At 40.2% G+C, this 11,046-nt stretch overlaps 1 long non-coding RNA gene across 2 annotated transcripts in view; it reads right to left on the bottom strand.

Annotated features, from left to right (window-relative positions):
* Nucleotides 1-11,046, bottom strand: part of LOC140905322 (uncharacterized) — a 33,725-nt gene that overhangs the window by 20,805 nt on the left and 1,874 nt on the right. For both annotated transcript variants that reach the window (XR_012156824.1, XR_012156825.1), the window contains exon 2: nucleotides 8,900-9,100. This is a non-coding gene — a long non-coding RNA (uncharacterized lncRNA). The remainder of the gene's footprint in view (nucleotides 1-8,899; nucleotides 9,101-11,046) is intronic.

The raw sequence follows: 11,046 nt of genomic DNA on the forward strand, positions 1-11,046 counted from the left end.
CCTACTGCACCCCAATCCAATGCCCCAGCCCTGAGCCCACTCCTACACTCTGAACCCCTCAGTTCCAGCCTGGAGCCCACTCCTGCACTCCAACCTCATCCCTGGCCCCACAGCAATCCAGAATGCCGATGGCAATGGAAAAAGTCATGTACTTGGGTATACAATTAGGCATGCATAGAAGGAGACCTGATATACAGCAGATTGAGTTAATATGTAAACTCCCAGAACTTCAGGATATCTCTGCTCTAAGATCCATTCTGGGACATAATGGCTTTTCAAGGGAATTTGTGGAAAGCTATGCAGAGATAGCACATTCCTTGTACCTGCTTTTGAAAAAAGGAATGGGCGTGGGGTGAGGAGCACAAAGAAGGCTTCAATAAACTGAAGCAAGCACTTATATCCAAAACCAGATACCCCAATCCAGCTGCAACTGGAAACACCTGAAAGAGGCCTGGGTGCTGTATTGCTCCAGGACAATGGATGTGGACACAAAATCATTGCCTATGGGTTGAAGGTGCTTAGTGACATTGAGAAACAGTACTCGACCTGTGAAAAGGAAGTTTTAGCCCTGACTTGAGCACTGAATCACTGGAAGTACTTAATGGGGATGTCTCCTGTGGTTCTTAAAATCATCCACACACCGATAAAATACATCCTGTCAGGCCCTATTAACAAAGGAAGGGTATTCAACCCCAGGTTAGCAGGATGGACCCTCAGCTTACTAAATAAAAACATAGAAATGCGTAAAGCACCCCAGTTATCCATCGTTCCCTATGCCCTACTGTCTCAAGGAGAGGACCATGAGTGTCCTCTGCCGCTGGAAGACCTGCAGCAAGTCAAGTCACCTTTCCAGATAGGAGCTTCCTATCAAGAAGCAAAGATGAAAGGACTAGATATTTGGGTGGTTGACAGAAGCTGTTTCTATAAGGATGGCAAGCCATGTGCCAGCTTTGCAGATAAACACCCAGAACATCCTGCAAGGTAGCGTAGTGCCTTATTCAGTTCAAACTGCCAAGGTGGTTGTGGTATCAGCAGTACTGGATGCAGTTGAACCTGAAGTCAACCTTTTCATCTGTTCCGATTCAGATTGGGTGGTCCGAGCCCTATCTGAATGGACACCTGTATGGATCCAGAGACCCATGAACTCAGCTGACGGTAAGCCGGGTGGCTCACTCTAAATACCTACTGTATGCGTGGAGGCTTGCAACAACTCAAAGAGGTGATACCCACCTGTTCAAGGTTAAAACCCAACGAAAAGATCAGTCCAGAGTTTCCAGACTGAATAATCAGGTGGATGGGCTTGCTAAACAAGCAGCACAAATGGGCATAGAACAATTATGGACCAAACTGAACAAGAAAGCATATAAAGTCCAACCCAGGGATGAAGAAATAAAAAGCCAGCTAGATATTGAGGCCTTGCAAAAGCAAAACAAGGAATTGCAAGATCTCCTACAAAAAGGAAAACACTGCAACTACATGTTCAGAAATAAAGAAAGGCTGATAATGGCTTTTTAAAAGGATATTGAAGACACAATGCCGGTCTTGGTGGTACCCACATGTCTAAGAAAATAATTTGGTTAGTTTATCCGAAAGCCAAGGACATTTTGGTTTGGATAAAACTGCAACAGAACTACTAACTGCAGTCTGTAACCTATCATTTAAACCATCTTCTGTACCAGATGACTAATGTGACACCAATTTTTAACAAGGGATTCAGAGGTGATCCTGGCAATTACAGGCCAGTAAGCCTGACTTCAGTACTAGGCAAACTGTTTGAAAATATAGTAAAGAACAAAATTGTCAGACACATAGATGAACGTAATTTGTTGGGGAAGAGTCAACATGTTTTTTGTAAAGGGAATCATACCTCACCAATCTACTAGAATTCTTTGAGGGGGTGAACAAACATGTGGAGAAGGGGGATCCAGTGGATATAGCATACTTAGAGTTTCAGAAAACCTTTGTCAAGGTATCTTATCAAAGGCTCTTAAGCAAAGTAACTTTTCATGGGATAAGAGGGAAGGTCCTCTCATGGACTGGTAACAAGTTAAAAGATAGGAAACAAAGTGTAGGAATAAATGGTCAGTTTTCAGAATGGAGAGGTAAATAGTGGTGTCCCCCATTGGTCTGTACTGGGCCTGATCCTATTCAACATATTCATAACTGTTCTGGGAAAAGGGGTAAACAGTGAGGTGGCAAAATGTGCAGATGATACAAAACTACTCAAGGTAGTGAAGTCCCAGGCAGACTGCGAAGAAATACAAAAGGATCTCTCAAAACTGGGTGACTGGGCAACAAAATGGCAGCTGAAATTCAAAGTTGATAAATGCAAAGTAATGCACATTGGAAAATATAATCCCAAACTATATATATAAAATGATAGGGTCTAAATTAGCTGTTACCACTCAAGAGAGAGAGATCTTAGTCACTGTGGATAGTTCTCTGAAAACATCCACTCAATGTGCAGCAGCAGTCAAAAAAGCAAACGATGTTGGGAATCATTAAGAAAGAGATAGAAAATATCATATTGCCTCTATATAAATCCATGGTACACCCACATCTTGAATACTGCATGCAAATATGGCTGCCCCATTTCAATAAATATATATTGAAATTGGAAAAAGGTTCAGAAAAGGCAACAAAAATGATTAGGGGTATGGAATGGCTGCCATATGAGGAGAGATTAATAAGACTGGAACTTTTCAGGTTGGAAAAGAGACGACTAAGTGGGGATACGATAGAGGTCTATAAAATCACGACTGGTATGGAGAAAGTAAATAAGGAAGTGTTGTTTACTCCTCCTCGTAACACAAGAACTGGGGTCACCAAATGAAATTAATAGGCAGCAGATTTAAAACAAACAAAAGAAAGTATTTTTTCACTCAACACACAGTCAACCTGTAGAACTCCTTACCAGAGGATACTGTGAAGGCCAAGACTATAACAGGATTCAAACAGAACTAGATAAATTCATGGAGGATTGGTCCATCAATGGCTATTAGCCAGGATGGACAGGGATGGTGTCCCTAGCTTGTGTTTGCCAGAGGCTGGGAATGGGTGACAGGGAATGGATCACTTGATGATTACGTGTTCTGTTCATTCCCTCTGGGGCACCTGACATTAGCCTCTGTTGGAAGACTGGATACTGGGCTAGATGAACCTTTGATCTGACCCAGTATGGCTGTTCTTATACAACCACAACATGCTAGATACATAGAACCCCTGTTTATAGGATAGAAGAGATGGCTAGGAACCCAACTTTTATGAGGAAACTCTGTTAAGAAAGTAAAAAAGAGGTTTACTGAATACAGCTCTAGGAGGGGCAGGAACAGATCTCGGAGTATTAAATAGTATAGATGTAGAAATGCTGGCTAACAAATTAAATGCAGTGGGACAGCACTTAGGAGCGATATCCAAACCCTTGAAAACATCTCTAAATGAGAAGTACTAATCCTAAATAATAGCGAGTTTGCTCCCTGGATTGGAGGAGCTTCAAGAAGTGGGTCACTTAGTATTACAAACAGTGGAGGTATTACAGCGCAATGTATCTATGGCATTATCTTGTATACAAGCACAAACATGAACAAGTCATGTGGTAAAAGACATAAGGGATAGAATGAATGAGTGGGATCCTACCTTTAGAAATAAGAAGTTAAATGTGAAAGCATGCCACTATTTCTGAGCAAAAGTTTTATTCTTGGTGGAAAATGGCAAACTTTACATATAATGTACAATTAAATCAAATTACCACCTATATAGTGATGATGTCTGATGCTCAGATGCTATGTAGCATTAGGATTAAATGCTAATAATAGTGTAATACAACCAGTGGAACATAAACTGTGGGCCATGAAACAAACTTCTGTATGGAAGACCGTGGAACTTGAAACCTGTATGGAAGAACATGGTATTGGATATGTTTGCAATCATGATGCTATACAACCAGACAGAGCCACTTTATGGCTTCACATTTAGCCAGTCATTCACAAGATACTGCTTTCCTGCCTGAAAGAAATGGTAGGGGGCCAAGAAGCACATTAAAATGGTGTAAAACTTTCCTGCAGACTGATGGTGTTTCTTTTTTTGGGGTAGAGACAAGAAGACAGTTGGAGCATTTGGTTGCTGGTTTCTGCTGTTGCCCCTACTGAAGCATGATGCCAAATCCCTGGCTTGCACAAGCACAGGTTTTCTGATGAGTCAAGTGTATGGGTGGTTCAGGGCCACCATCTGCTTGAAGGACTTCAACATGGAAGTCTGCATCTTTATTTGGGCATTAGGTTGCCCCTAAGGGATGCTACAAACAGGGCCAACCAGAGGGGGAGCCAGGAGGGCCATTTGGCCTGGGCCTCAAGCTCAAAAGGGGCCTCAAATTTAGACACTTGTTAATTTTTTGGCATTTGATAAGTTTTGCAACTTGTTTTTATGCGCATCCCTATTGGACCAAAATGTAACACGCTCTCTCAGCTTAGAGCTGCAAATTTAAGCAAATAAGAGATGTGATTTAGTAAAAGACATAATTTTTTTTGTTAACTGATATAGATTGTCATATTAAAGATTTTAAAATGTTCATAAATATTAATAAAAATATATCCATTCTGATGCCACAAGATTAGACAGTGATGAATGTGTCCTCTCAGATCAGCTGATTATATAAACAAATGACTACTAGTGGCTGGTGCGGGATCAAGTGCATGTTGAAAGGTAGAGAATTGTTACATTTTAGTGTCTTTTATAGTTTTACGTCTAGTTGACTAAGGAATTATTTGTGTGTGAGAATTCCTCATTACTATCTTTGTATGTTTCAGAGGAACAGCCGTGTTAGTCTGTATTCGCAAAAAGAAAAGGAGGACTTGTGGCACCTTAGAGACTAACCAATTTATTTGAGCATGAGCTTTCGTGAGCTACAGCTCACTTCATCAGATGTTTACCGTGGAAACTGCAGCAGACTTTATATACACACAGAAATCATGAAACAATACCTCCTCCCACCCCACTGTCCTGCTGGTAATAGCTTATCTAAAGTGATCAACAGGTGGGCCATTTCCAGCACAAATCCAGGTTTTCTCACCCTCCACCCCCCCACACAAATTCACTCTCCTGCTGGTGCTAGCCCATCCAAAGTGACAACTCTTTACATAATCAAGTCGGGCTATTTCCTGCATAGATCAAGGTTTTCTGGTAACTAAAAGAGGTGACTGGTTGGTTGGTTGGTTGAGCCCTAGCTTGGTAGCCTAGCCATCATCATAAGATTTCGTAGTCTATAGGCCCAGATTCAAGGTGAAAATCTGTGAGGACAAACTTGTTCAGAGTGTTTTGTGAGGACACACATTTGAAATATTTGGACAATATCCCTCCCTCTGTATTCGTGTCTGTGTTTATATATGTCATCCCTTTGTCTTCAGCTCAGCCTGTTATATTATACCTTGCGTGCTTGAGTTTTGATTCAGTGATAAGGATAATAACCTGTTTCATTTTGTGTTCTTAATTAGTACTCCTTCTTTTAAGTCTTTTCAGCATTTGTGTACCATTCAGCATTTGTGTACGTTTACAGTAGAAGATTTCAAGTGTGGATAGGATGGAGCATCAACAGAGGCCTGGCGGAAGTTGAAAGACCGAATACCATCACATGAGAGTTCAACGTCACACAAAGAAAACTATGTTGCATGGAAATCAGCCAGTAGGGCAGCATCAGCTGAAAGTTCAGTTAAGAATTTACTCTTGTCTAAACTCTCTACAGAAATTAGCAACTGGAAAAAACTTCTTGAGTACATCCTGAATGTCATCGTTTTTCTTTCTGAGCGGGGATGGGCTTTCTTTGGTTCCAGTCAACATATTGGTGATCGTGCAAATGGAAACTTTCTAGGCATAGTTGAGCTCCTCAGCAAATATGACCTACTTTTATCAGAGCATGTTAAACATGTTTGAGAATCGCAAGAGAGTCAAAAGCGCATGTAAGTCCATTATCTCTACACACTCATACAAAACGAGTTTATTGAGCTATGTGGGTCACTCGTACAGACAACAATCCTTGATGAGATTTGAAATGCCAAGTATTTTTCAATCATTGTTGATGCCACTCCAGATTGTTCTCACAAGGAAAAGACTACTATGGTTATTTGTTTCAGAGTAACAGCCGTGTTAGTCTGTATTTGCAAAAAGAAAAGGAGTACTTGTGGTACCTTAGAGACTAACCAATTTATTTGAGCATGAGCTTTCGTGAGCTACAGCTCACTTCATCGGATGCATACCGTGGAAACTGCAGAAGACATTATATACACACAGAGACCATGAAACAATACCTCCTCCCACCCCACTGTCCTGCTGGTAATAGCTTATCTAAAGTGATCATCAAGTTGGGCCATTTCCAGCACAAATCCAGGTTTTCTCACCCTCCGCCCCCCCCCCACACAAACTCACTCTTTTGCTGGTAATAGCCCATCCAAAGTGACAACTCTCTTCACAATGTGTATGATAATCAAGGTTGGCCATTTCCTGCACAAATCCAGGTTCTCTCACTCCCTCACCCACCCCCCCAAACCAGTCGGAGAACACTTCAATCTCTCTGGTCACGCAATCACAGACATGAAGGTCGCTATCTTAAAACAAAAAAACTTCAAATCCAGACTCCAGCGAGAAACTGCTGAATTGGAATTCATTTGCAAATTGGATACTATTAATTTAGGCTTAAATAGAGACTGGGAGTGGCTAAGTCATTATGCAAGGTAGCCTATTTCCCCTTGTTTTTTCCTACCCCCGCCCCCCCGACGTTCTGGTAAAACTTGGAGAGTGGTCAGTTTGGATGAGCTATTGCCAGCAGGAGAGTGAGTTTGTGTGTGTGTCCCCGGGGGAAAGAAAAAAAGGGGGGGGTGAGAGCCTGGATTTGTGCTGGAAATGGCCCACCTTGATTTATCATGCACATTGTAGGGAGAGTGGTCACTTTGGATAAGCTATTACCAGCAGGAGAGTGAGTTTGTGTGTGTGGTTTTTGGAGGGGGGGTGAGGGGGTGAGAAAACCTGGATTTGTCCTGGAAATGGCCCAACTTGATGATCACTTTAGATAAGCTATTACCAGCAGGACAGTGGGGTGGGAGGAGGTATTGTTTCATGGTCTCTGTGTGTATATGTCTTCTGCAGTTTCCACGGTATGCATCTGATGAAGTGAGCTGTAGCTCACAAAAGCTCATGCTCAAATAAATTGGTTAGTCTCTAAGGTACCACAAGTACTCCTTTTCTTTTTATGGTTATTCGATATATTAAGATTATAGACAGCTCAAAATTTTCAGTTGAAGAAAAGTTTATTTTGTTTAATAATTTTATGAGGAAAAAGTGGAAAACAAACTGCTGCTCAAGTACTAGAAATTCTAGAAAGTATTAAGTTCAATTTTCAAGTCTGCATTGGTCAAGCTTATCATAATGAATCTAATATGGCTGGGAAGTACAAACGTGTACAAGCAGCTCTGCTTGAGCATAATTCAAACTGTTTTCTCTCCAGCTGTGGAAACAACACACTAAAACTTTTATGTGTTGACTGTGCTGCATCATGCAAGGAGGCAATTACTTACTTTGGAACTGTTCAGCAAATGGACAGGATTGTCAGTAGCAGTCCACAAAACTGGGCAATTCTGAAGCACTATCTTCCTGTTTCACTGCATGGGATGTCCAAAACTAGATGGTCTGCACGGATTGATGGTGTTCAGCTGGTTGCACAACATTTGAATTCAGTGAGAGAGGCTTTAAATTAGCTTGAATCTCAATCTCACTGCACAGGCTCGAACTGAACTTCAGTCTATTCAGAAGCACATGTCCAAATTTAAATGCATTCTGATGTCATCTTTGTGGATGAAGCTACTTACAGTGATCCACCAAACTAATCTGGTAATTGAAGCACGCAATGCTGTACTTGATGTTGAGAGGGATAACATCGAAAATCTTATCAATGACAGTCAACAGATTTGTGAACAATGGGATGCGATCCTGACTGAGCCCAAATTAGTAGCACAGAATATTGGCATTTCATCTGAGTTCTCCACCTAATTGCAACTTACCTACTGAATTCGATGCCGAGCAGCATTATAGGGTCAATGTCTTCCTTGTCATGATTGACTCTATTCAATAAGGTCTTACACATCGATTTGAGTCACTGCGACTAATTTGTACCCTTTTTGGGTTTCTTTGGCAGTTCAACAGACTGATTAATGAAGATCTACTTTCGGCAGCTGAACAATTTCAGCAACATTACAACAAAGAAATCTCAAAAGATCTCAGTGATGAGGTCATCTTCCTCAAACAAATACATTCAACGAACTTTAATTTGGATTGCAAGCCAAAGGAATTGCTTCAAGAAATACTTGAACTTGGACTCTCTGGGGTGTTTCCTAATATCGCAATTGCATTCCATATTTTTGTCAGTTTACCTGCATCAGTGGCTTCAGGTGAATGTACCTTCAATGTGTTAGGTATAAAAAAGTAAGAAATGTTTGTACTGTTTAATATTTTCAATTAGTTGTTTTTAATTATGTATTTTTGAAGTAATGTTAAGTGAATCACTGGTTTTAATAGACTCTAATATGGAATATATGAACTATGACCCTTGGGCTCCATCTTTGTAAGCGAACTTGTTTACAGTTTAGACACTGGAGTCCTCTGGTTCAAACCAGACTAAGCCAGCTTTTCCCGCCAGAGCCAACCCCCAACATTCTAGTCCCTCAAAACTTTTCCTGCCTTAGAGATTATACAAGATCTTGCTCAGCGCCTGCGTGGTGCTGTCCATTCCAGCGGCAGCGCATGCACGGTTGGGTTCCAGAGCTAGAGAGAAGAGTACCATCTATCCCACAGCAAGGTTGAGGAAGGAAAGACCTGTCATCTCTATCCCCGTCACAGTGAATTGAATCCATCTTACCTGTGGGGGGTCCTGCTTTCCTGGTGTCCATCATCCCAAAGGGTCTCCCCGCCTGCACCAAAATCCAGCAGTCATCGGGACTCCCCAGTGGTCCTCCTCAAAGGCTTCCAATTAGTTGGAGAGTAGAAGGTCTACTCTCATCAGCGTCCCCTGGAATCTTTGAGTAAGCAGCAGAACCCTCTAAGAACCACTCCATCCATCCTAGCAAGACATAAAAACAGCCTCTACAAGACTGCTGAAGTCTTTTGTGCCTCATAAAAAGAAAACTCAACCATCTTTAATTTTTAACTCTAAAAAGAAAAAGGAGAACGTTTTATTCAATAATTACATGAGAACCATCTAGTATTTTTTTCAATATTTTTTTCAAAAGTCAGTATGCAATGTAATTCAGTAATGATCTCATTGATTAGCCAAATGACAAGGTTTTCCTATAAGAGTTAAAATTATCTTATGGCAGCTATACACATGAACACTAAAATTCCATTACAATGCCCTTATAATCAACCTTCAAAAAGGAAAGAGTACCATCCACAACATGACATGCATCCGACGAAGTGGGTATTCACCCACGAAAGCACATGCTCCAATACGTCTGTTAGTCTATAAGGTGCCACAGGACTCTGCCATCCACAGTAGGATTCAATTTAGGATTAGACAGTTATGTGACTAGGATTAGTAAAGATGTGCAATTTATACTAGTTAGGATAAGCATTTGAGGAGAGAAAACCTCATGCTTGATATTAGAGTCTTCCCAAAGGTGTAATTACCAACATTACAATTTATGGCATATTTTAAACTTTCCTCTGAAGTCTCTGATGCTAGCTGCTGTCAGACAGTCAGGAATGCAAGAATCCAGCACCATTCCTTAAAAATAGTGTTTGAACTATTAATTCTGAAGAAAGAAAACTGTATTCGATGTGCTGGTTGATATGTATCTACTTATATTCAATCTACTTTGTCATTATGGGAGTTAGCACTACCTCAAATGAGAAAGCATTCAACTAGTTTCTAATGAATCAGTGTTTCATCAGACTGACACAGATCCATATTGTCTTTTTAGTGCTTGAAGTTTTAGCTTGTTTCCCTTCATGTCACAAATGCAGTCATGGTTTTGTGGTCTATAATTAAGAAACCAAGGCAAAAGTTTCTTTGTATACAAACTCTTAAAAATATGGCTTGATTCAGACAGCACTGCTCTACATTTTTAGGATCAAGTTGATATTTAATAGGCGAAGGATAGTTTAGTCAACAAGCATTTGTAGTAACCAATGATTTGTAGGTGTTTCAGAATACCTGTGTCTAAAAAATGAAACATTTTTAAAAGAGGAGTTAAGCTGGTGTTTTCTTCATGTGTTTTCACATTAAGCACTGTGTATGTTTATCAGTAACAGGGCATTAGGATATAGTAAGCATGAAAGCTTCAAAGAACCCTACGCTCCTTGTTGTTCCTTCAAAAAGGATAAGACATTCATCTTGTTTAACAGAGATAAACTTAATTGGTCTTAAAGTATTCCCCTTCTCTTCCTTTAGTCAGCACAGTTTTGTATTGATGGTCACAATTTACTTACTAAAAATGTAATCTGTAGTAAGAGATTAAAAACAGCTCGAAGCAATTAAAAATGGTGAAAAACAGAACTGGTGATAGTACAAGGTTTCTTCTTGCAAAAGAGAAAGTGTGAAAGACGTGAGGCACGAAAATACTTCCAAAATGAGGCAACAGAGGTTGAGGAAAACTTACAGAAAGCATACATCATGGTATTCATGTTCAGTTATCTGTTTTTACATCATCTCCTACTTGCGTCACTTTTCTCAGAATAGTTCATTTGTTAATCTTTAATAAAAGGTTGCCAGTGAAAGTATTCCTATTTTTATTCTTACTGTTGCAAGCCCCATTTTTAGAGGATTTTTTAAAGTGATTATTGGCACCTGTTACAAGCATTCTGGAGAAGTGACAGACACATTAATGAATTTAAAGACAGATACATAGATACACTAACAAGTTGGTTAATACATTTAAACTTTTGCATTTTCTAGTTGTATGTATATCTGTCACAAGAACATATCACCACAGAACTACACCAAGTTTTAAATCACATTTCAGTTGGTTTACTATACATTATCATCATTCCCCTTACTGAATTCACTGT

Source organism: Lepidochelys kempii, chromosome 1, assembly GCF_965140265.1.
Source record: "Lepidochelys kempii isolate rLepKem1 chromosome 1, rLepKem1.hap2, whole genome shotgun sequence".
Classification (NCBI taxonomy): Eukaryota; Metazoa; Chordata; order Testudines; family Cheloniidae; genus Lepidochelys; species Lepidochelys kempii.